Below are 26,428 nucleotides of genomic sequence, written 5' to 3' on the forward strand. Positions count from 1 at the left end.
CCACTGCTTAGGCCTTTGTGCACATTGAGACTGCAGCCTAGGTGGTCTGCTGTTCCTGGGCTTGGACTGAGAAGGCCTGGAAGAGACTGGAAAGGACCAATTCTTAGAAGGCCAATGCCTACTAAATCTGGTAGGCTGTACTTGCAGGAAATCTTTAATAGTTTGCATAGATTTAGCTTTTTCCTCCATCTTTTTAAGGACACTACTGCTTCGTTGCCAAACAGGCCGTCTTGGTTCATGATCTGCCAAGCATACCTTCTAAGTACAGACCCAGTAACAGCAGCCCTGTAAGATGCTTCTAAAGAGTCAAAACCACATTGCAAAGTGTGTTTACCAACTTGTTCAGCAGAACACATTAAATCCTGTAATTCTTTATGTTCAGCACAGTCAGGAATCAACATCATTTTCTGTTTAAGTAGTCGCATAACATGCTGCGGATACATTAACATATGAAAGTGGCAATTTAAGGCCCTAACAGCCAAAGTAGCAGAAGTGTATACCTTCTTAGCCCATCTGTCCAAGGCCCTGGAATCTCTATCAAAGGGGGTAGGGTTTTTGGCAGTAGTAGCCTTAATGCCTTTTGGTCCTTGGGAAATGGTCTCTGGATCCGCAGTACGATTCTTGAAGAGGAACTTGTGTGAGTCAGGTACTCTAATACCGGTCAGGTTTTCTGGGAGCTGGAGGTAAAGTGTCTGGGGCCAGGCAAGATTCCAAGAAGACATCATCTACAGAACAAGAGGAATAGCTAAAGGCCTGTGTTGAGGGAGGAGTAAGAATTCCCTAAGCCCCTTTTTGGAGTCAGAGTAATCCTGGCTTTCCCAGAGGAAATGCTCCCTAAGAGTGTGTAAGGTTTCACCAAAAGAAAAATCTTCTGGAGGGGAAGCAGAGGGAATGGAATCCTCTGCATAAGAATCCTCATAGTAGATAAGGGCAAATCCTGGTAATCAGAAGAAACGAATTTCAGAATCCTGACCACAAGAATCAGAAAGAAAATCAGTTCTACGTCTCTTAGAGGGAGGGGGAAAGGCTGGCTTCCCCTAATTAAAGTAATAAGGTCTTCAGCCATTCTAAGCATTTGTTTTTAGGCATATGGGCCTGACCATGCGGTTTGGACGTCGGTTTTCTAGGCGTGGGTCGAGTTTTAGGTCTTGATGAAGAAGATGGCGTCGGCTGAAATGCAAGTTTGTAGGCCTGAATACACCCTCAGAAGCCGGTGCCTGCACAGCGGCTCCAGACCCATCCAAGGAAGAGACATCCCCAGGTTCCATAGTTGAAGAAGCATCTTGCGGCATTCCGAATGGGTCTCAGTAGAGTCAGCCGACCGGCACTTGCAAACTGCTTCTGCTTCAGGCACCGCACAGCAAGACTGATGTAATGGCATTGGCTGCATGTTTTATACCCCTGACAACCTGATGTCATGGAAGAAGAGACAGCATCCGACGCAGGAATCCAAGACTGGTATTCAGGCTAGCAGAGGACTACTTGCAGGCAGATAACCCAAATGTGATGACTGCAACAGTGAAACACGAAGAACATCAATAAAAGCTCTAACACAGAAATGAGATGGTGTAGCTATAGATCTAGTACAGTGTGCTTTTGGAGGTCTTAAGCAAAGATAAATGCCTTAAAGAGTAAAAATAGGAAATACAATCTGTTATATGTTTGGCTAAGGTGACCTCGGACACTGGTTTTCCTAATTTCTTACTGGAAAAGGAAGCAAAGTTGTTCAGATTTTCTAAACTCCTCATTCTATGAGCATAAAAACATAGCTGCCTATATACATCTAAAAGGTGAAGCATGTATTCTTAATTGTTAAAATCTGGAAAGATGACTGGCAAATTGATAACTTGGTTGATGTTTGTCTTGGAGGCAATTTTGGGTAGCAAGGAGGACTTAGTGCATAAGGCAACTATCCTTATGGAAAATCAAGTATGGCAGTTTTGAAGAGTGGAGTTCAGAAACTCGTCTTGCAGAAGTTACAGCCACAAGGACCGTTTTTGAAGAAAAAAAATTGAGATCGGACTTGGCCAAGGCTCAAAGGGAGACTGGAAACAGCTTTGTAATAAAACATTAAGATCCCAAGGTGGAGTAGGATCCTTTATTTGCGGTCTAAGCAGAAAAGTACCTTTAAGGAATGCTTTACATAACTTGGATGAAGCTTGAGGGGGAAGCATCATCTACAATGGGGTAGTTACAGATGACTACTAGCTGGATTTGGATGGTGGAGAAGCTAGGACCAACTTGAAAAATCAAAGCAAGAAAATTTAAAATTGCAGGAAATGGAGCGGTGAAGGGATGCAAGTCTCTGTTGTGTGCAAACTGAAAACCTCTTCCATTTACTCTTACAAATTTTCCTCAGAAGATTTCTTGGATGAAAATAAGATTTGGTGAACAGGAGAGTAAAACCTGGACTGTCTAGCCATAATTGAAAGTGGAGAATCCATGTGGTCAATCTGAGGCCTAGAATGTCTGGGTGAATCATCCCTGATGGATGCGATAGTAGATCTGGGGTCCAGTGTACAAGGGGGGCATAGAAGGCGAGACCATAGGAAGGGGAACAAAACTTGCTGAGGCCAAAAGGGGGCAATGAGGATTACGTACCTTGCTCTTCAACCAGAGTGAAATTTGGGGATTAGAGGTAGGGTAGGGAAGCATACAGGAGACCAGACAGCCAAGTGGAAATAGAGCATCTCAGAGACTTCCCACTGAGGCTGGAATTAGGGCAAAGAACCTTCTGCAGTTGAGGCGAGAGGAAAACAGATTGCAGCATGGTTGACCCCACTGGTGAAAGATCATTTCCACCGCTGCAGGGTTACTTGTGAGGCATCAGGATAGCTTGTCAGTTAAAGTTGGATTTCTCCAGTATTTGCATTGCCACAAGAAAGCAGCTGGAAGATCACCCCTACCAGCATTTCATTGCTTTTGGGCAAATGGGGTAAGATCTGGTTCCCCCTTGTCTGTTGATGTACCATAACACTGACACTGTGTTTGAGTAGTGGTAGTAATTATCCTGAGAGAAACAGGGTTCTGAAAGACTAGTGTCTCTCTTTTCTAAGATGTTTATATGCAATTTGGTCTCTTCTACAGACCACATGCCTTGTACAGTCCGGCCAAAGAAATGTCACCCCCCCCACCAAACTGGGAGGCATTCATGGTCAACATAGACTTTGAAGGAGTAAGAATAAAGGGATGTCCCTGACGCACTTTGTTGGGCTGAATCCAGTAGTGGTAGTAATTATCCTGAGAGAAACAGGGTTCTGAAATATTAGTGTCTCTCTTTTCTAAGATGTTTATATGCAATTTGGTCTCTTCTACAGACCACATGCCTTGTACAGTCCGACCAAAGAAATGTCACCCCCCCCCCCAAACTGGGAGGCATTCATGGTCAACATAGACTTTGAAGGAGTAAGAATAAAGGGATGTCCCTGACGCACTTCGTTGGGCTGAATCCACCAGAACAAAGAGTGTCTGCAGACTTGTGAAAGTGTTATAGGATGGTTCAAGGGTTGCCAAAGAAGTGACCACTGTACTGCCAGAGTCAACTGGAGAATCTGTATGCGATGTCAAGTGGAAGGTATCAAGGTGATCGCTGCAGCTATCGAATATAAAGCTTGAAGAACCAGTTCTGCTGGAGAAGAGTGAGAGAACCTGTCTGACATGCAATCTCAAGGTAAAAAATTCTGCTTTGTGATAAAAGAGTGAGCTGACTGTTTAAGCAAGCGCTTATAAATTCCAAGACTTGAAATGACTGAGGCAGGACCTGGGAGGATGGACTGTGATCCCCAGGAACTGACACAACTGAAGTAATTACTGGCTTTTTCTAGGAGATGCCTGGTTGGTGGTGTGAGAAGCCAGTCATCCAGATAAGGAAACAAAGAATCCTTCCAGTCTGAGATGGGCTGCTACCACTGCCATGCATTTGGTGAACATCCTGGGGGTTGTGGTGAGATCAAACGGCAAGTGTCTGAACTGGTAATGACTGGCTCCCAACCAAAACTGCAAGTATCTTTGAGAATGCCTTTCCATTTTTGTGATGGTACGAGTGCAAGATCTATGGAGCACTTAGTGTCATCCTACAGAAGAGGTAGAATGAACTGAACTGTGACCATCCAGAGCCTGGAGTTTTTTATAAACTGATTTAGATAACAGAGATCCAAAACAGGTTGCAAGTTCCCGGTTTTCTTTTGCACTACAGAACCTTGAGTAAATTCTGGATCCTCTGGTCTGGTGGGATCTCCTGGAAGACTTTTGTCCCAAGAGCTAGATGGGCCAGACCTGAAGGTTTCTAGGAACACATTCCTCCTGGGAAGGGGTTTGGGGGGGGGGGGCAACCACTTTTTTTTGGCAAAGGATCTCTTCAACGTCTCCGAAGGGGATGCCTTCTGGTGGTGACCTTGGACACCCTTCCCATTCATCAAAATTGGTGTCTTCAAAGATTCCTGAGGGGAAACTAAATGCCTCCTTTTGCAAAATGTCTTCCATGGAACCTCTTCAGTGGGATGCTCTGGAGAGCTATTGGAACAAACAGGGAATGCCTGAACTGGAACTGGGCTGGCTGTCCCTGTTATGTAAGCTGACAAGGCTCAAAGACTGGATCCAAATGAGGAATAGAGATAGAGCCGAGGAAGTGAGTCTTGAACTAGCTCTCGGATGGGAGAAAGCCCCCTCCACCTAGAAGACAGAGGGACTGGGAGAAGAAAGTCAACCTCAACATAGCAGAAACTCTCAGATCAGTTAAGCCTTGGTCCCCTCCAAGTCCAGAGCTGAAGTCTAAGTCGAGGTCAACCCTCAGATTAGACGCTGGTGCTTCGGCTCCGAGAATCATCCTGCTCAAAGGGGGCTCAGCACCAAACTGGTCAGGGAGACAGTCAGAGACTAAGGTATCTTTGGATATAATGCTTTGACTCTTGGATCCAAGGACTGTAAAACCGTAGGTCAGGTCAGAGAAGGAGATGATGGGATGTGAAGAAGGTTTAAGGCTCATATCTAATGTGAACCATAACCCCCCCCCCCAATCTGGATCTCGGCTCTGAGAAATTTCCTTACCATTCTATCCACATCTGCTTCAGAAAGATTTGGGAGGACCTAACCAAAGTGGATGGACATCGAGATGGTTTTCTTGGAGTCTCCTGTAAAAAGAAAGGATCTGAGCCTTGGAGAAATTGGCTCGAGAGAAACGAGAACTCCTGAGTTGAGGAGACTTACTGACTGAAGGAGCTGGACCTGGAGGTGTTGGATCAGACTACTTCATAAGCTTTTCTGGCACTTTGATGTTGGAGCGGTCTTGTGAGACTGAGCAGGACAGCCCTTCCTATGTTCCCTGGGCTCCATAGGCTTTGACTTTTTTGAGGGGGGGTTAAGCCCCTGAAGCAGAAGCTGAAGACAATGCTGAAGCAGGAAAGTGGCCCTTAAGTACTAATTTATTGCACCTGTCACTAAGAGCCCTGGAACTGAACCCAGCACAAATCTCACAGGGAAAATCGAGATGAGTGGGACCTAAACAAATGCACTCCCTGTGGGCATCAGAACTGGGTATCATGTCCACAAGAAGTGCACTTCTTAAAACCAGTAGGCTTTTATTTATTTTTTTAGAGAGGAAAAAAAAGGCTTCACCAACAATGGTAAATAAGTTACCTTAATGAGTATGGTAAAAGACGGGGGGGGTTATAGCAACTATGGTAACATGAATACCCTGACAACAGGTAAAGAAAAAAGAATTAAAAGTTCAGAGTAGAGAGAGGAAGGGTTAAATATTACAAGTTATACAGCTGCAAAGAAAAGAAATTATATTCTTATTACTCACAAAAATCTGAAAAAACTATCCCAACCCAATCCCAACTGAATCGGTAGAGCAGCAAACGAGATCTGGGGTAATGCAACAGTTAGGGGTATTATGGGTAAAAGGGGGGCGCTCGAGTCTCAGATCCAACAATCTAGAAGAAAAGTGGCAGGGTTGGATCTGAGATATTCATTGAGGAATAAATGAAAATGACATGAGTTCCTGTATTTCTTACAATTAAAGGACTTGTATACTAATATCTAACACACAGTAGTCACTGAAAAGACTCCCCCAGATTTAAAATACCGGACTACAAAAAACTTAACTGCATGCAACATCCAGTTTACTTCGTGTCCTTCTAAACAGAGTATATGCTTTACAGTCCACCCATAAGTGTCAACAAAAGTCCAGTGTTTTTCAGTCACTTTTGCTTAAAAAAAAACATTTCACAAATGTGAAAAGATGCTTCACAGTCTTCTATTTATTCACTAATTTCAGAGTTGTTCATCTCCATCTCTCAACACCAGACTCGGGTTAAAGTCCAAGGTACTGCTGATTCTTCTAGTCAACTTCTATGCTTTTTATGCCTTAAGCATTTTTCTTTCTAACACTGGAAAAGATTCGAACACTGAAAAAGATTTAATTGGCAAAGTCACTCTATGAACCTTACCATCAGAAGAATGAGAAGCAGAGTCCCCTTCTGCTCGCTGATTCATTTTTTGTTGGGTGTGCTTTATTTCCTCTTTAGCCTGTTCGGTCTCACACAAAAATGACTGATCCTCCATGAAAAAACATTCTGAGGAAAGCTGGATACTGCAACTTGAATCTCACAAATGCCTCTCAATATTCCCCAATTGATGGATAATTTTGTTTCTCTTCTGCTTGATGTACAGTGAATGTTCTACAAACACTGCTGTCACCAAACACTGCTGTCACCAAACTTCAATACTTTGTTCTCCTACCACAATTTTGTCAAGATCAACTCTTTCCGCTGGTATGGATTTTAACCTTTACTAATGTAGGTCTTGACTAATTTCTCATGGCCAGGTTTGAAGCATACACTGTACCCTTACAATTAAATTCTGCGTGAAACACCAGTCCAGCTGCTTATTTTCGCTTTCATAAATTAATGCAGTCTGTTCCTTCCAGTTTCTCTGGTACAGCAGAAAATCTCTCATTCACCCAGCTTTTTCATGTCAACCTCTGATTTTTGCAGTTTTACCTGAATGGCTAGTTAAAGCTACTTTTTCTTCGTCCAGCCTTTTGTTACATTGATTGCTATATTCCTTCAATGTTTCATTTATTTTAATAACCTCCGAGTACACATGGTTTACTTTCTCCTGTAAATTACTGGAAGCATTTCTTGAACCAAAGCTGAAGCTTGAACTGTTTTTGCTGGAACAGCTGCTGAATCCTTCCTGGACAGCATTTTCTCCTCACCTTGCCTGGTTGACTCTTTCAGGTTTTCCAAATTTCTTCTTTGCTGGCATTCAGCCAGTCTATTTACTAGCCAGTTACTGAATTTTACTAAAATTCATTTTCAACACCTCTCCTTTTTCTCGGATTCTGATTTCACACTAGGAGAGTTGAAATTATGCTGCCAATCAGTGTGCAGCCATCTTGGAAGTCCTTACCTGTGGTAATCTTTCCCCAATTTGAGATGGACTGATTGAGCCTTTCTGAGAGGGGTACAGTAGGACAGAGGGAGTGGACTGGAAAGATAGCCACAGTTACTTACTGGAGAAGGGACGCCTCTCAGATCTGGGATCCCTTTTCAGGTTTTTCTGGAAAATTTTTCCTGGGTGCCTTCTTGTGTTACTGTAAAGGTCTATGTTCCCTTCTAACAAAGGAAGTAGGCTTGACTGGGTAATCCCTCTGCTATTTGGGTACAGGGGTAATAAAAATTCTTCAGCAGTCTTTCATAGTTTTACCTTGTTCCTGTAAGGTTTTGAATAGGCTAGTTTGCCTGTGGTCTGAACAAAAGACTTTGTCAAAGAGAGAATCAGGGAGCTTAGCGCTGAAATCTTTTGGCATGGGCTGGTTGCTTATCTCAAGGTGACGGTCCTGGTAACAGCTGCTGTGCAGGAGACCTCAACAGCATCACATGTGCATTTTATACTATAAACGGACAACTGAATGGCCTGATTTACGCAGGAAAAATATGTTGTTTAGACTCTACTTTGCATGTCCACCACTGCCTTGTTCAAACTGAATTCAAGTACAGGGGAGAAGTTGCTTTAAAGTGTGACATTCCCCATCACTGAAGGAAAAAGTTATACACCAGCTTTCAGAAGCACCTGCAGCTTACCTCTCTCTGCCTATTTACTGCTGTAAAATACTTTAATTATAGTAGCTGTTGTTTTGGTATCCTAGTTCATAGTCCAAGCATTAAGGACACTGTCATTGCCAATACTGCATGTACAGAGAGCATACACTGCTTACCTGTGTTTTTATTGATGTAATCTCTGCCTGTGTGGGGCTGTCTGTTTCAACATCCTTGAGCATCCAATGACATCAGAGCAGTTGTACTGCTCTCTGCAGTGTTTGCCTTATCACTGTTTTACAGTGGTGCACCTTTACTTTTAGTTTCTTTTAACAGCCTCAGCAAAAAAACGACCTCAAGCCATTTGTTTACCTTTGTTGGGCTGGGCGTGCAGAATCACTGGGTTTAAGTTGTCCCAAACAGATGGACTCCCACTAATGTGGGAGGTGTGGCCCATTCCCTACCTCCCAAATCCACACATTTAATCCTGCTGTTCTTCCCCAACTTTTTAATGACATCACAAACATGCTTAACGACACAGCTACATATCAGGACAATTTTCACACATTTACTCACTCGATACCATCCATCACAATAGTACCAATGCTCTTCATTACTCACTCAAGAGTTTCAGTTAAAACAGCATCCACCTCAGTACTTATGACATTGTATTTCCCCACTCAGTCACTCTGCCCACTAAACATCCACCCTTCATGACCTTTACACTACTATACTCCTTTCTCTTCCATTCTAAAAGTTCACCTCTTCCTTTACCAACCCACCTATCAACTCCTTTAAACAACTTTATTTAGGGTCATAGGTAATTACTAAGCTAATTGCCCTTGCGGACCATTTTAAGTCTATCCAGTTTTCTTTTTGGTGCTTGAATTAACACATCCAGTTTGGTGTTAGATTGACCTTACCGACCCCATAGACAATGACTATATGTTGGCCCTGGTAAGAATAAATGGGATCATACCCCAGATAATTTGAGGGGGGACCCATCCATGGGACCAGATGGCGTCCCAGGTTGCGTCCTACATGAACTACAAGAGGAATGAATCCCTCAAATAAAACAGCTATACAATCTCAGCCTCACTACAGGATATGTGCCCACAGAATGGCGTACAGCAACAGTGGTCCCACTCCACAAAGGTGGAGCCTCTACAGACCCTGGAAACTATCGCCCCATAAGCCTGACTAGCTTAGTCTGCAAGGCTATGGAGAGGATCATCATGGAGCTCATAAACAAAGACATCGGGGACCTACAGACACTAGATCCTACCCAGTTCGGCTTTGTCAAGGGCAGATCCTGCCTTTTGAACCTGGTTGACTTCTTTGAAACAGTCACCAAAGCCATAGATGAAGGGAAGGTAGTCCACACAGCCTATCTGGACCTTGCAAAGGCATTTGACACAATACCCCACTCAGGCATCATAGATAAGCTATCCAGCTTAAATATAAACCCCTATGTCACAAGATGGGTCGCAAACTGGCTCAAACACAGAACCCACAGAGTGAGAGTTGCTGGAGCCATGTCAGACTCGAAACCGGTCACAAGTGGCGTCCCACAGGGTTCTGTCCTGGAACCAATCTTGTTCGGTATATACTTTTCCGAGGTACAGGCAAACATGGGAGGACTATGGCTCACCAAGTTCGCAGACGACTGCAAACTGGGCGCCATAATCAACTCTCCAGCTGACACAAACATCCTTCAAAAAGGTCTCACAGAGACAGAAAACTGGTGCCAGCGCCATGGTTTAAAGCTAAATGTCAAAAAATGTATAGTCATACCCTTTGGCAAAAACAATGTGCCCACAAATTACCACATAGGCGGAAACCCATTAAGTACAGAGAAAGTTATTAGGGACCTGGGGACCCAAGTTGATAGCAATCTCTCCTTTGAAAACCACATTGCCAAAGTGGTTAGAAAGACCTTCTACATAGCCCACCTCATCATGAAGGGTTTCACATCTAGATCAAGAGAGGTAATCGTGCCCCTTTATTCATCCCTCATCAGGTCCATCATAGAATACAATGCCCCTTTTGGGATGTACCTTACCCGACACCTGCAGCAATTAGAAAGACCCCAAAAGTATCTCACCAAGAGGATCAAGGGTCTCAAACAGATGCCATATGCTGCTCGGCTAAAAAAACTCCAGCTCTACTCAGTTGCATACCGCCTACTTCGAGGCGATCTATGCCTGACATACAAAGCCCTGACATACAAAGCTATGTCAAATCCAGAATTAATGGACATGCTCCACCTCAGTAAAATCTAAATCCCTTAGAGCCACACGCTCGAGGGACTTGAACCTCAGCACAGAAATAAATAGAACTTGCTGGAGGGACAGGTTCATAACCCAGAGGCTCCCTTCGCTCTGGAATAGAATTCCAGTTCATGTGAGGCAGAGCACCTCACTAAATCTCTTCAAGAAGAATCTCGATAAGTGGATGGGGGATCGTAGGTTTGTCCCAGGGATTACTCCCGTGTCACTGTTAGACAGAGGGACAGTAAACTAAACCTTAAAAAGGGACACAGTATACTCAAATCAAGGGGTGGCGGAAGCCATACAGAATTGGGCTAGGCTTATAATTGCCCCAGGGCAGATAGCCTAGTATGAACCTATGAACCTAAGAAGTTGCCTCTGTCCATTAGTAGTGCAGGTGGTAGTCCTGGGGTAAACTTTCTATTACTCATCCATATATCCTAGTTGTGCTTGAATATAGACAGGGATGAGGTTTTTGTGAATGGGAGAGTTTGTTCCAGAGCAGTGGTACTGTCAAGCAAGATATACCAGTCCCCTCCAAACTCAGTTAGTGTTGCAAGAAGAGGTTTAGATCCCTTCATTTAATTCATTTTACTCCTGACTTCACACTTCTCCCCATTTTCTAATTTATCACCCTATTCTTATTCATGCTAACTCAGTCCTGCACATTGTTGTCAGATTCTCAAATCTCACTCTTAACCAACTTGCTCATTACTCTTGGACTCTTAGCTGTGTCTAGCTCACTTCTTACCCAAACCACTCACTGATGTTCTTCGTGTTTCACTGTTGCAGTCATTACATTTGGGTAATCTGCTGGCAGGTTGCCCTCAGTCGACCTGAATAACAAAGTCTTGGGTCCTGCGTCGGTTGCAGTCTCCACTTCCATGATGTCAGTGGTATAAAACATGCAGCCAACACCATTTTATTCAGTCTTTCTTGCAGCGCGGTGCCCAAAGCAGAAGCAGTTCGCATGTGCTGGTCGGCCGACTCCTGAAATTTTCGTATTCGAGTTTCAGAACCGAAGTCTTCAAACTAAAGCTAAGTACCACGTTGGGGAAACTTTTTCTTGCTCCTTACCGATCTCAGTAAAAGTTAATAATTGCATTACTTGTGGGAAGCAAATATCTCATAAGGATTTCCATTTATACTGTATTCCTTCCCTAGGCCCAGATCATAATGTGCCTTGCTGTTGGTTTTGTGCTAAATTTACCCAATGCACTATTAAGAGTCAGTATATTTTTGCTTCAAATTATTTTGGTTCAAGATTTAATTATCCTGAAATGTCGTCAGTTAGCAATCCAACTACCGGAGTTCACAAAAAACGCAAGGAAAAAGACAGACTGTCGAGGTCCAAAACCGAAAACAAAGCTTCTCCTAAGCCAGTAGTCGGTACTCAAGTGAGGCGCTTTCGCAGCCCCTGATGCCCGCTACTTTTGAGTCGCTGACCTCTACCGAGACCCATTCGGAGTCTGGTATGCCACGACATTCTGCAAGTATTGAACCCGCGGGCGTCTCTCCCTTGGATGGGTCCAGAGCCATTGAGCAGGCACCGGCTTCTGAGGGTGTTTTCAGGCCTCAACATTTGTATATTAAACCGACGCCATTATCAAAAACAAGGTCAAAAGCTATTTCTATGTCTAAATAAATGACGCACGAGCCAAATGCTCAGGCACCTATGCCTAAAAAACAAATGATCAAAATGGCTGAGGATTTAATTACCTTGATCAGGGGTTCCAAACCCCCTCCCCACTCGCTAAGAGGCCTAGGCAAGACACGGATTATGAATCTTCAGATCAGGTTTCCATTTCTTCTGATCAGGAATTTTCTATTCCACTTTATGAGGACTCTGATGTAGAGGAATCCATCCCTTCTGCTTCTCCTCCTGAGGATTACTCTTTTGGCGAGACTGCATACTTTAAGGGAACATTTTCATTGGGAGAGTCAGGACTACTCAATCCAAAAAGAGGCTTAAGGATTTCCTTCTTCCTCAGCATAGGCCTTTGGCAATACCTCCTGTATTAGACATTGTTGATGTGTTCTTGGAATCAAGCATGGCTCCAGATTCCCTGCCTCCGGCTCCTAGTAAGCCAGGCAGATATTACAGGATTTATGACTTCCACAAATTTCTTTTCAAAAATCCTGCTGCTGACCCTGAAACTATTCCTCAGGGTCCCAAGGATGTTAAGGCTTCTACAGCCAAAAATCCTACCCCTTCAGATAGAGACTCCAGGGCGCTGGATAGATGGGGAAAGAAGGTTTATACGTCTGCAACCTTGGCAATCAGGGCTTTAAACTGCCAGTTTCATATGCTTAAATATCAACAGCATGTTATGGGCTTACTGAAACAGAAAATTATGTTGATTTCTGACTGTGTGGAAAATAAAGAGTTACAGGATTTATTACATTCAGCAGAACAGGTTGGAAAGCATACTTTGCAATGTGGTTTTGATTCCTTGGAGGCCTCTTGTAAGGGCCACCATAACTGGATCTGTGATAAGAAGACATGCTTTGCTCAAGGAGCAAAATCTGCCTGATCATGTTAAAGCTAACTTGGTGGATGCTCCTTTACAGCAGAACAGTGTTTGGTGATAAGGCAAAAGATGTTTTAAAAAAGATGGAAGACAAAGCTAAAGCTATGCAAACTGTAAAAGATGTCTTGCAAGTACAGCCACCCAGGTTCAGTAGACACTGGCCTATTAAGAACTGGTCCTTTCCGGTGTCCAGAGCCGCTCAGGGCAAACCCAAATGCCCCAAAGGCTCCAGGTTTCAATCACAAGGATCTTACAGGTCAAAACAATGGGGTGCCTCCACCTCCAAATCAGGAGTTAAAGTACAACCCTACAGTAAGCAGTCTCAATGACTTTCATCTGCCATCTCCAAGCATGTATCTTTTGACAGCCCCTTTGGGGGAAAACTAGCACTTAATGCTCAAAATTGGCATTTAATTACCCAGGACAAGTGGGTATTAAATATAGTATCCCAGGGGATACAGATTACATTTCCACACATTGCCAATTTCAAACGGATGGCCAGATCTGCCACCAAATCAGTGGGCAAAGGCCCAGAAACAGGTCATGTCCCTCATGGATATGGGTCTATTCAACCAGTGCCAGAAAAGGAAAAAGGACAAGGATTTTATTCAAGGCTTTTCCTGGTACCCAGAAAAGACAAAACATGGCGTCCATTCTAAACATGTTCCTGGACATTCCAAAATTCAAAATGCTGACTCTACAACAGCTACTGCCTATGCTAGGCAAGAATGCCTGGTTGGTAACTCTAGACTTAAGAGGCATACCTACATATCCCAATAAGGGAATCTTGCAGAAGATACCTCCGCTTCAAAGCAGGCTATTTGCATTACCAATTCTCTGCACTGCCCTTTGGCTTATCTACTGCACCTGGGGTCTTCACAAAGTGCCTGGCACCAGTAACTGCATTTTGCAGACAAAGAAACATTCAAATTTATCCATACCTGGATGATTGTCTCATTCAGGCAGAGGACAAGGACACTCTTCTTCAGCATCTGGTGTTTGTAAAAAGGATTCTAGCATGCCTAGGGTACACCATAAATGAAAAGAAATCACAACTGGTACCCCTCTCAAATAATTACATTCTTGGGTGCAAGCTTGAATACAACTGCCCAGATGGCTTACCTCACACCAGACAAACAAATTCAATTGACAACATACTTCAAACAAGTGGCAACAAAAACCCAGCTATCTGCAAGACAAATTCTGCAGGCTTTGGGGTTCATGGCATCCTGCATTCTACTAATTCCATAAGCGAGACTGCATATGAGGAAACTTCAATGGTACCTAAAAAGCTTATGGAGTCAACATTGTCACAGCCTGGAAACAATGATTCCTCTCATTCCCTGCCTGCAACAGGAGTTCCTTTAGTGGGCAGAGGCATGTCACCAAAACAAGGAACTGTCATTCATTCTACCCCCAGCCACCCAAACCCTAACCCTAACTACAGACGCATCAGACTATGCTTGGGGGATCCATCTGGCAGGGAGATGCATTCAGGGCAAATGGAGCCCAAACCAAATGCATCTACATATCAACCAAAAAGAAATGCTAGCGGTACAGACTGCTCTAACAGCCTTCAAGGACTTCCTTCATCCAGGACAACTACTGATAGAGACGGACAACACCACAGTTATGTGGTACATAAACAAGCAGGGGGGTACCCATTCCTACCCCCTTTGCAGACTAGCCATGACATTGTGGGACACAACCTTGACTTAACAAATACATCTTCAAGCTCAATTCCTGCCAAGAAAGCAAAATACTCTGGCAGATGACCCAAGCAGAAATCTTATGGACCCGCACAAATGGAAACTGGATCCACAAATCTTCAGCATGTTAACACGAAAATGGGGGAGACCAGACTTAGATCTATTTGCCTCTCCCCAAAACTATCAGTTGGAGACATTATGCGCAAGAACTAATCACAAAAAACCCTGGAAAGTGGATGGTCTATCCTTCAGCTGGGAAAACCTATCAGTCTATGCCTTTCCCCCTCTGCCTCTACTCTCCAAGGTCTTATTAAAAGTCAGACAAGAAAAAACAAAAATGATTTTAATTGCTCTGGACTGGCCTCGCCAACACTGGTACCCGCTTCTAAGGAACATGTCTCACCTTCCTCCGTGGCACTTGCCTCAAACACCACACCTATTGTCTCAGCAGAACTATCATTCTCTGCATACTCAGCTCCAAACTCTGAATCTTGCAGCATGGCTAACCAACTAATTTCACCAATCACATCTCTCAGTAAACCTGTGATAGATGTCATTTTGGAGGCCAGGCCTAATACTAGAAAATCTTATGCTGATAAATGGAAGAGATTCTGTGCTTGGAACCAAGCACAAGGAATAGACACAGCAAAGCCCAATATTCCTTAGATTTTGCAATACTTAACTGAGATGCTTCACAAGGGCCTATCTTCTTCTTCGATAAAAATCCATGCCTCTGCCATCTCGGGCTCATTACAACACAGAGCCGCCACTCTTTCCTCATCCCCTGCTAAAACAGTACCACAGAGGGGCCAGAAATTTAAGGCCTCCCAGAAGAGGACCAACTCCTGCATGGGACCTCAATTTTGTGCTGGAAAAACTCACCCTACCTTCTTCTGAACCAGCTGCTACTGCAGATATAAAATTTCTTTCTTGGAAGACCGCCTTTCTTTTGGCAGTCACTTCAGCTAGAAGGGTTTCAGAACTACAGGCTCTCATGGCAGTGGAGCCTTTCATTATCTTTTACCCGGACAGGGTGTCCCTCAGGGCCAATCCTTCTTTTATGCCTAAGGTAGTATCAAGTGTGGCTCTTAACCAGACCATTCACCTGCCAACTTTTTTCTCACATCTGCAGAACAAGGAGGAGCGGATTCTGCATTAATTGGATGTACACAGACAACTAAGATTCTACTTAAACAGGACAAAATCTCTAAAAGTCTGAGCAACTACTTGTGGCATTTGCTGCAGGATCAGAAGGGAAGGCTATATCAAAGCAGACTATTTCTAAATGGATAAGCCATTGTATTCGTTTCTGCTACTTGCACCATGGTAAACCTGTGCCCAAGGGGATCAAGTCACATTCCACCAGGGCTGCTTCCACTTCAGCAGCTTTTCTCATAGGGGTTCCTAGCAGGGACATTCTAGAAGCTGCTACTTGGAGCTCAGTTCATACGTTCACAAAGCATTACCATTTACCTCTCTTTTCTAAATCCAGGGCAGGCTTTGCCACTGCAGTCCTGCAGGGCCTTACAGCTGCTCCTAATGCTGTTTAATTCCATCCTCCCATCCATAGCTTTGGGATTCTACCCAAATGTAATGACTGCAACAGTGAAACACGAAGAACATAGTACAGTTGTGTACACTTACAATAAATGTAGATGTTAAGAGTGTATTCACTGTTGCAGTCCGGGTTACCCACCCGCCAGCCCCCTTTCTTTTCTATTATCTTATCTCTTCTTTCCTTCACTATGCTCAAAAGCCTTTGTGGTGTATTTGCTTTTAGTTGGAAGGTAAATTTTGTGTTCTAAAGTGCATGTGTATATATATATATATATATATATATATATATATATATATATATATATATATATATATATATATATATATATATTTGCTCCCCATTTGGGGGGCACCTGCCATCTGGGGCAAGAAAAACTGATTCAAATGGCGTCGGCTGCATGTTTTATACCCCTGACGACCTGACGTCATGGAAGAGGAGACAGCAACCGACGCAGGACCCAAGACTTTGTTATTCAGGCCGACTGAGGGCAACCTGCCAGCAGATTACCCAAATGTAATGACTGCAACAGTGAATACACTCTAACATCTACATTTATGGTAAGTGTTCACAACTGTACTTTCTTATCACTCAACTTTCCCTGTCACCACCAACTCTTACATATCTGTGCTTCTAACTATTACTTCAAGGCCTCCCCATCTCATCACAAGTAAATATGCTATTCACTAGCTTAACTCCTCTGCTTCCACTACTTTCCCTCCTCCATTGATCAAATGACTTACTCCCCAAATTTCCTCACCTTCCAAAAACCCTGACTTTTAACCATTCTCTCCGTAATTATGCAGCAGAAAATGCGCCACATATATTTATCATGCTCACCTTCTCACTAAATACAAAATGTTTTCCTCTCCTCATTACTACCCCAGAACAAAACAAAAAATAAAAATAAAAATCATCATTACAAAACTACTTCACTCCCTCCAACTTTCTTCAAGAAATAAACTATGTGTGACATACACCCAAACTCAGGCCCTCTTTCAATCTCTACTCACAACCTCTGGTCATCTTAATTAACTCCAAACAGCTAAACTTTACCTCAATAAATACGTACAGCATTTGCTGTAATAAAAATCATTGTTCTACATACCTGGATCTCTCATTATGCACAAGATATTGTTGCTGTTACTGAGACATGGCTAAAACCTCATTAAAGACTCAAATTCTTCCCCAGGATACAGTATCATTAGAGATGATAGGCTAAATAAAAAGCTGGAGGCGGTAGCCATCTTATATACTAGCATGTACGAAGTTTCTTTTACTAAAACTGCTCAAATTCACTAATGAAGAGCAAATTTGCTTCTACATAAAATTAAATGACCACAAACTCCTTTTTAATTGTTCTACACTCCACTGGAAACAATATAGCAACCCCTGAAGACATCCTTTACTGGATCTCGTACAACACAACCAATGAAACCATACTAGACAACGTCATCACTAGCATCAGCCTTCATGGCTTCAAAAACTTATATTACATTCTCCACTTGCTATAACAAATCCCATGACACTAGTGCATTCTTGACTGGATTCTGATCTTTGAACCTGGCAACTACATTGCATCAGGAACTCTTCCTGAATTCCTTAGTGATCACTGTCCTACATATGCTATCAGATGTATTACTCTCAATGCCAAACAAGTATATAAAATCGTAATCTCTGAGGTTAAGCCTGAAATCATTTTACCTGCTCTGACCTCAGTTAACTGGGCTATTCTAAAAGTCTTTCCACTAGATGGGGCAGTAGGAAAAAGGTTTGGCTCAACTTTAAGCATACAAAAAAAAAACTCAAAAGGAGAAAAGTGCCAAAGTAAACACCAATAATCCATAAAAACAGGTGCTTTGGAAGGACCACAACCAAGACCGGAAAACCAGGAAACAAGTTTAATGTCTGAATAAAATATACACTAAAAACACACACAAACGCTTAACAAATCAGCACATTTTCGTCAAGATAAGGACTTCATTGGATATAAAGACAGCATTAAAACCAACCCATTAACACTCTTTCTAAATCACTAAACCACCAATAAATTCACCAGCCAAATGACCTAAACCGGACATTTAAAATACTCATCCATACAAAATAACATTTCTAAAAACTTAAAAACATAACACTTAAAAATCATCCACATTCATACAAATTAAAATTAATATAACGTTTCTAAAATAAATTATATAGAAGTATGTATGACATTCCAAAATCAGAGAGACATTCTAAAACCACAGCTAACAGTACCATCTACTAGTCTTATCACACCAAACCTACACTTATTAAACAAAATGCATCATTAAATAAGACAAATCATACCATGCCTAAATGTATGAAAGTTGCCGATACAATTCGCAATCTAGCTGCCCTTAATTTCAAAGGAGGAGGGGGAGGGCAAGTGAAACTATCATATAATTCAGGGGGGGTTACTGGCTTCCAAAACAATTTGCCAGTAAACCTCCCTATAGTCTATTTTAGTTTCCCACGTGCCCAAACGTCCTTGGGTATTTCCTCTAAAATAATAAAAAAAAATAATAAAAACTTTGCTAAATATCAATGAGTGTACTTACACAAGGCACGTCTCTGATTACAAATCTGTATCTTGTATATATGCTTATAGATTCTTAATTTTCTGTCTTCCCTACATAAAATGCTGTGCATTGGTTGCACATAGTAATATAAACCACACCAGTGGAATCACAAGTACTATAAGCCCTACCAACTATATACCCATTTCTAGCTTCTATTACAATAGCTTCAGTATTGCTGTTACAAATACACTGGGAACACTAACCACATTTAAATGTGCCCAGTTTATTCCGCTTAACATTAGTATAACTGTGTTCTAGCAAATCTTTAATATTAGGAGCCCTACTAAAAATACATGTAAAAGATGCGTCAAAAATACCTGCAACGTCTGATAAACTAGCAAATTCATATCACTCTCTCTGCATATTTCTAATTATCCCAGCATCCCAAATAAACTCAGTCACAAAAGCATATTCATATCTCTCACGCATAGCAGGCCCATTCCTAGAGGACCCTGCATCAAATATATGGTCTACATCAGAGAGTCCAATACCCAGTATCAGTTCAAATCTGTTTCTACGACCCTCAGCTACCTCACTACAAATTTCATTAAATAAATCAGTGGGGTAGCCCCAGTCCTTAAACATGCACCTTAAAGTGTCACATCCATTCACAAAATTCTGGTCATTCAAGGTCATCCTGCTTATTCTCACATATTGCCCCTTAATGCCCTTTTTTTGATGTTGTAGATGTGCACTCGTGTAATAAAGGAATGAGTCAGAGTACATATTTTTCTTATATACTTTTGACCTAAACAATCCATTACACATATATGGCAACATCCAAATTAACCTTTTCATGATCAATACTGTATGTGAACCATAAAACAATTGATAGAACCAGAAATGTAATTTAAAAATTCATTAAATTTTTCCTTGGCTTCCACCCAAAAAATAATGTCATCCAAAAAATCACTTATATAGAACCCAGCAGTCCTTATACTAGGAATTGACTATGAAGTTGTACACCCAGAATAGTAAAATATTAGCGTATATTGGGACGCATCTTGCCCCCACAGACGCCACTAATCTGCTGGATAAATTCACCCTCAAAGTATAAAAGTTTTTTTTTAATACTATGGCAATAAACTCCAAACAAATAGAACTCACTTTGTGTTAAATTACCAAATCTAAGGGCTTCTTCAAACCATAGTAAACCCTGCTTGTGTGGAATTCAACTGAACAACTCTATTACATCAATTGCAATAAATTATTCTGATACAAGTCTGGTTTAAAACATCTTAAGAAATCCCAGGAATCTTTCAACACATTTTCATCTCCCATCAGGATTTTCTTGAGTTTACCCTTCACAAATCTAGCTAAGGGGGCAGTCACAGAACCTTCAGCTGCCACGGTAGGTCTTAATGGTGGATTCATGGGATTCTTGTGCACTTTGGGGATACCAAAAGCAGCTGGAACACAGGGCTTATTATGTAGGAAAGAAAGCATCCAAATCAATCAGTCCATCCAACAGTACAACATTCAGTACCAAATATGTGTCTATATGCTATATTAATTTCATTTATTGAAACTAACATACTTGAGAGTTTCCAATTCTTCCATTATTTTTGCTTCGTATGTAAACATGCTCATAAGCACTGTCCCAACTCCCTTATCGGGTTTCATCACCCTCAAGTATTTATTTCTCATTTCCTCTAATCTCCTCTCATCATATAATCAAAGATGAGTTTCCAGAACTTCTGGAAGTAAGCCTGCTTGTTTACATTTCTTTTTAAGTTTTTAAGAGGTGATGTATTTAGTTGCCATATTTCTAAATCCATTTCAAGGGATCTTGGTGCGATCTAGCCAATTTTTTATATACAGCTTAATTAGCATGCAAAGAGTAATTAGACATGGTATTTCAGTTTTGAAAGCTTAAGGTCTGCAATATGGAGGATAAGCTATTTCCCAAGATAAGGACAATTTTTGGTAGCCCATTTTCTCTAAGCGTACTTTTAGAGAGCACCACAGGTTGTGCGTATATTTACAAAACCATAAGACATTTAAGATGGTCAGCCTAAGGGAAAGAACAGCATGAGCAAGCTGGGGAACTTTAGGATCAAACTTGTTTAAAATGGAGTTAGTATAATAGGTGGGGGTGTTAAATCATTAATTGGGTGTAGATAAGCTTTTTAAATGGAGATAACTTTAAAGTTGATTCAATAGCTTTGAGTTTCTGCTGTTTTGTGAATACACTTCCCTGTTGATCCCAGTATTTAGAAAACAGCAATAGAGATTCATGCTTGATGGCATTCACCAGTGTATAGGTGTTTGATCGCATCCTTTTCTTGCTGGAGAGAACATCGATTATAGTGCCGAATATATTTATATCTTCTACATTAAGGGAAACTTCCTTGGTTAGGGATGAAATGAGCTCTCTAATTTGTCATAGAATAATGGTGTATTTATTATTCACATTTAAGGCATTTCAAAGTTCCTGCAGCATTTTCCCTCTGTGTTTATAGATGTCCCTCACTGTAAAGTCCTTGATTAGAGGATAATCAATGAGATTTAACTGTTGTTGTTGTTTGTCTTTCGGCTTTTCCCGGTTAGGGGTCGCCACAGCGGAACTCCGGTCCGCTAATGATTGGCAGTAGATTTTCACGAACGCCGAGGTGCCAGCTCGACGTTCAACCAAGGCACGCCCATTTACGCATGTCTTTCGAACACCCACCCAACCGCGGGGAGGACATGCAGACTCCACACAGAAGGCACTCCCCGCACACCAGCAGAGAATCGAACGGGAGAACTTCTTGCTGTGAGGCAACAACACTACCACTGCACCACCGCTGTTAATCAATGAGATTTAATATTTTGCTAATTTTAATGTTGAGGTTCATATGAATGGGTTGGAAAAAAAGTAAGGCCTTGTCCAGTTTGAGGAATTTCATAAAGTCTTGGAAGGTTTTTAAACTCTGCTTGAGGATATTGTTTATCTTGATGAACCTGAGATTTATTAGGGATATGAATGGGAGGGCTTTAGGGTTTATATTATTGTTGGACATATGTCTGTGCCAGATTTTAACCCAAGTTGGGGCCCAGGAGTCTTTCTTCGGGCAGAAATACGACACTAAGATGATTCTATTTGCACAAACGATCCAATAATAAAGCCGAAAATCCGGTAAACTGAGACCCTCCCTTTTCTTTGGGGTATGATAACTTAGGGCAACTAATTCTAACACATTTGGGAAGCTAAATACATTTGGCCAATTGTTTATTGGCCCTTAGGAAAATGTTGTTTGGAATGACCAAGTTTGAGGCATTAAAATGATACAATAATTTAGGGAGGATATTCATCCTTATGATTGCTGCTTTAGACAGCATGGAGAGATTCAGCTGTTGCCATCTATGCAAGTCCTGCTTGATATTTGTCCATATTGAAGTAGATTCTTCTGGTACATGGAAGTGTGGTTATGTTCGAATTACATACCTAGGAATTTGAGAGAAGAAACTACTTGGAAAGGGGGGGGGTCTGATAGGAAAAAATCTTTATGGTTTAATGGGTTGGTAGGGAAGATAAGAGATTTCTTTTGATTGACTCTGTAGTCTGAGATTCTTGACAACTCATTAATTGATGAAGCAATTTTTCTCAGGTCTGAATTTGGGTGTTCAAAATAAATATTTAAATTGTCTGCAAAGGCAGATAGTGTAACTTTAGTGCCTAGAAAACGAGGAATTGAGTGACAATTTCTTTGTGAGATATGAAGAAAAAAGGGCTCAATGTAGAGATTAAATAGGTGGGGGAGAGAGGGCATCTCTGCCTCGTTCCATTAGTTATTTTAATAGGTTTTGATAGTATTTTATTGATGTAGAGGTATGTATATGAATTACTGCATAGGGATTGGATTAGATTAATGAACTTCTTGGGGATACTGAATTGGGCAATAGCTGAAAATAGAAAACTCCAGCTGACTCTGTCAAATGCTTTACAGGCATCCAGCACTAGGGCATATCTTGGGTTTCTTTCCCTTTCAGTGAGATTTATCATAGAATCTAGAGTGGAGTATTGTCCCATGTACACCTAATACACATGAATCCAGACTGTTCAGGGGATAAAATGGAGGGCATGACTTTTTTTTTTTTTTTTTAAGTCTTTCCGCAAGTAGTGTAGATTTTTTTAAGTCTTTCCGGAAGTAATGTAGAAAGAATCTTAATATCCACATTTAATAGTGAGATTGGCCTATAGTTATGTGGGTTAGATCTGTCCAAGCTGTTTTGGGGATAAAGATTGTTTCAGAGAAGTTTAAATATCGATCCGTTATACCCTTTATTTTAATGTAGTTGTAAACTTTTAATAGGATAGATGACCATTTTTGATTTGTTTTATAAAAGTCTGGAGTGTATTCGTCTGGACCCGGGGCTTTGCCTAATTTTAGATTCTCTATGGCGTCAGTTATTTCTTGCTGGTTAAGTGGGGCCTTAAGTAGCTCTATGTGATTTTCATTTAGTTTAGGGAATGTAAAGTTTTTAGAAAAATCCCTCAATTTCTCCCATGGGGGTTTGCTGTACTTCCATCCCATATAGCTCTGAGTAAATCTGGTGGAATTATTCAATTATTTGCATATCTGAGTTGTAAAGCTTGTTCAGATTTTGAAGTAATGATATTCTAGAGGCTTCCGGTCTATTTTCCAATATCCTTGCTAATGCTTTAGACTGAACTTGCACCCATTCAGAATACCTGGCTATGGACCTTAGTTCATGGACAGAGTAATTATGCTGATGTAGATCAAACAACTGTAGATGAGTAGTGTTGATTAATTTCTCAACAGTTGGATTTTTATCCAACTGGAATCTCCTTTCTAACTCCACTAACATATTCTTTCTTTTGCCATTTTCTTATAGTACAAGGCTTTTTGGATTAGTGTACCTCTAATTTTAGTTTTGCATGCTGCCCATTGGAAACTGTACGGTATACCCGTGGTCTCCAGACTCTCATCTGATTCCATTAGCACATCTACCACCTCTTGTATCACATCAGCTTTGAGTAACAGATTGTTTAAAGACCAGTTGCCCCCATTAATCCTTCTTGACGAATTGTCTGACAAGCTTAGTTTCAATGTAATTTTTGAATGATCTGATAGATACCTGGGGTTCAGAAGAGTATTTAACTTCCCCAAATGCTAAAGCTTCTGAAATAAGGAAAAAAATCTAATCTTGACCAGGTCTTATGGCATTTAGAATAATATGTACATATGTTATTTCTTTCAATGTCATTTCCGAAGGAGATGGGATCCACGAGGGATAAGTCTGACATGAGTTTGGCTAGGGCGGAAGATGCTTGTAGGTTTTGTGAATTCGGTTTACTGGTACGGTCAAGTCCCAGATCCATAACTGAATTCCAGTCGCCTCCTATAACAGGATAGTGGCCTAAATACTTACATAAAAGGTTGTATATTTCAAAGATAAAATCTTGTTGTTTTTGACATGGACCATATACATTTAAGAAATAATTTTTTTCCCATTCATGGGCCCAGAAGTTTTGAAAAAAAACATCTACCGTTGGGATCGGAATTATGGTCTATAATTGATTCCTGAAAAGTCTTTTTGGTTATAATACCCACTCCTTTAGTCGCCTCACAGTAAGACGTCCCGTTCGATTCTCAGTTAGAGCGTCTTCTGTGTGGCGATATGCGTGAATGGGCGTTCCTTCGTTGAAGGTTGTGCGTCAGGCTCGGCAAGTCGGCACATAAAAATCTACTGCCAGTCATTAGTGGACCGGAGTTCCGCTGTGGCGACCCCTAACTGGGAAAAGCCGAAAGACACAACTGTCCCCAGCTGCAATGATAGTTTTTATCCATTTTCTATTTGCGTCTCCCCTCCTATCATGTGTTTCTTGAATAAAACATATATTCCCTACCGATTTAAAAATAAGGTGCATCAACAATTTTTTTCCTTGTTCTTACCTTGCAAGCCTCTCACGTTCCCCGACTCTATAGTCCACATTACAAAAATTTAGATTGTGAAAAAGGTAATAATTTTGGCTTGAGATATATATATATATATATATATATATATATATATATATATATATATATATATATATATATATATTCTCTCTATAAACTGCAATATTTTCTAGACAGATTCAAAATGAATTCTAGCTTAGAAGCACTTAGCTCAATCAAATCTAACCCTGTGCCTAGCCACCTATCCTTATTTGAAAGAGCTTGAAAGAGAAAGTTTACATTGCGAACCCAGAATGTGTAAAGTATTCATAGAACAAAAGTGCAAACTGCAAATGTTATTCTAATTAGTTGTAAACAAATATACAATACTAACGCACCTCCAAGATTAGTCATCCTATACCCTAACTATCCACTAGCTATCTAGATGTATGAAATGCCATGAGTAATTAAGTCAATGTTACATACTGGATGTCTACAAAACATCTACGGTAAATTGAAATTTTTCCTCAGACCATTGTCAAGAACTTATGGCAGTCAAACGACTGCAACAAGGTAATAAAACATAAAAGGGAAAAAGTACAGTTTTGTACCTACCATAAATGTAGATGTTCGAAGATCCACATTGCTGCAGTCCTTACACTTGGGTAGTCCGCTGTCCTCGGTCGGCCCGAATATCAAAGTATAAGGCTGACGTTGGTCAAAGCGCATTTGACTGACATCAGGACGTCAGGGTACAAATGCGCATGACCGACGTCATATCCTCAGTCTTTTCTTGCCCCAGATGTCAGAAGACCCTAAAAATAAAGGTCAAAACCAAAAGACAGCAAACAACCAACCACCCTTGCACTAAATATATGTACAATATATACAATATACACAATATGTACAACCCAACCCACACAACCACCTCTAACTGCAGAGGGGAAGGAGGGGGGTAATTGGACTGCAGCAATGTGGATCTTGAACATCTACATTTATGGTAGGTACAAAACTGTACTATGTTCTTCATCTCACATTGCTGCAGTCCTTACACTTGGGTAGAATCCCAAAGCAGAGGTAAGGGAGGATGGCTAAACTACAAGGAAGCAGAAGCTGCCAAAATGCCCTGCAAAACAGCAGTGGCAAAACCAGCCCTGGATTTAGAGTAAAGTGGCAGGTGATAATGCCTAGAGAAAGTATGCACTGAACTCCAAGTAGCTGCCTCCAAAATATCCTTGGTTGCCACTCCCTCAAAAAGCTGTCAAGTGGCAGTAGCCCTAGTGGAATGAGGCCTAATCCCAGCTGGAATCTCCTTGCCATGATGGGAATAACAGAAAGCAATGCAAAACCCAATCCACTTAGAAATAGTTTGTTTTGACACAGGCTTGCCCTGAGAACTCAAAGCAAAAGAAACAAACAACTGCTGAGACTGCCTGAACCCTTTAGTTCTGTCCAAATAATAACGCAACTGCCTGTGTACATCTAAAGTGTGCAAAATCTTTTCCCCTTTATTTTGGGGATTTGCATAAAAAGTAGGCAAATGAATAGTTTGGTTTAAAGCCACACTAGAAACCACCTTAGGCATAAAGGAAGGATTAGTACGTAATGATACCCTATCCTTATGGAAAATCAAGAAAGGCTCAACCGCCATAAGGGCCTGCAATTCAGAAACCCTTCTTGCAGAGGTAATGGCCAACAAAAAAGCAGTCTTCCATGACAAATATTTCAACTCAGACGTAGCTGCAGGCTCAAAAGGTTGTAGAGTGAGTTTCTCCAACACAAAATTGAGATCCCAAGCAGGAGCAGGAGCTTTTCGTGGGGGTCTTATATTCTTTGCCC

At 41.4% G+C, this 26,428-nt stretch overlaps 1 protein-coding gene across 2 annotated transcripts in view; it reads right to left on the bottom strand.

Annotated features, from left to right (window-relative positions):
* Positions 1–26,428, bottom strand: part of MACO1 (macoilin 1) — a 1,116,587-nt gene that overhangs the window by 243,884 nt on the left and 846,275 nt on the right. The gene's annotated exons all lie outside the window — the stretch shown is intronic.

Source organism: Protopterus annectens, chromosome 1.part2, assembly GCF_019279795.1.
Source record: "Protopterus annectens isolate FY-2018-M chromosome 1.part2, PAN1.0, whole genome shotgun sequence".
NCBI classification, from domain to species: Eukaryota; Metazoa; Chordata; order Ceratodontiformes; family Protopteridae; genus Protopterus; species Protopterus annectens.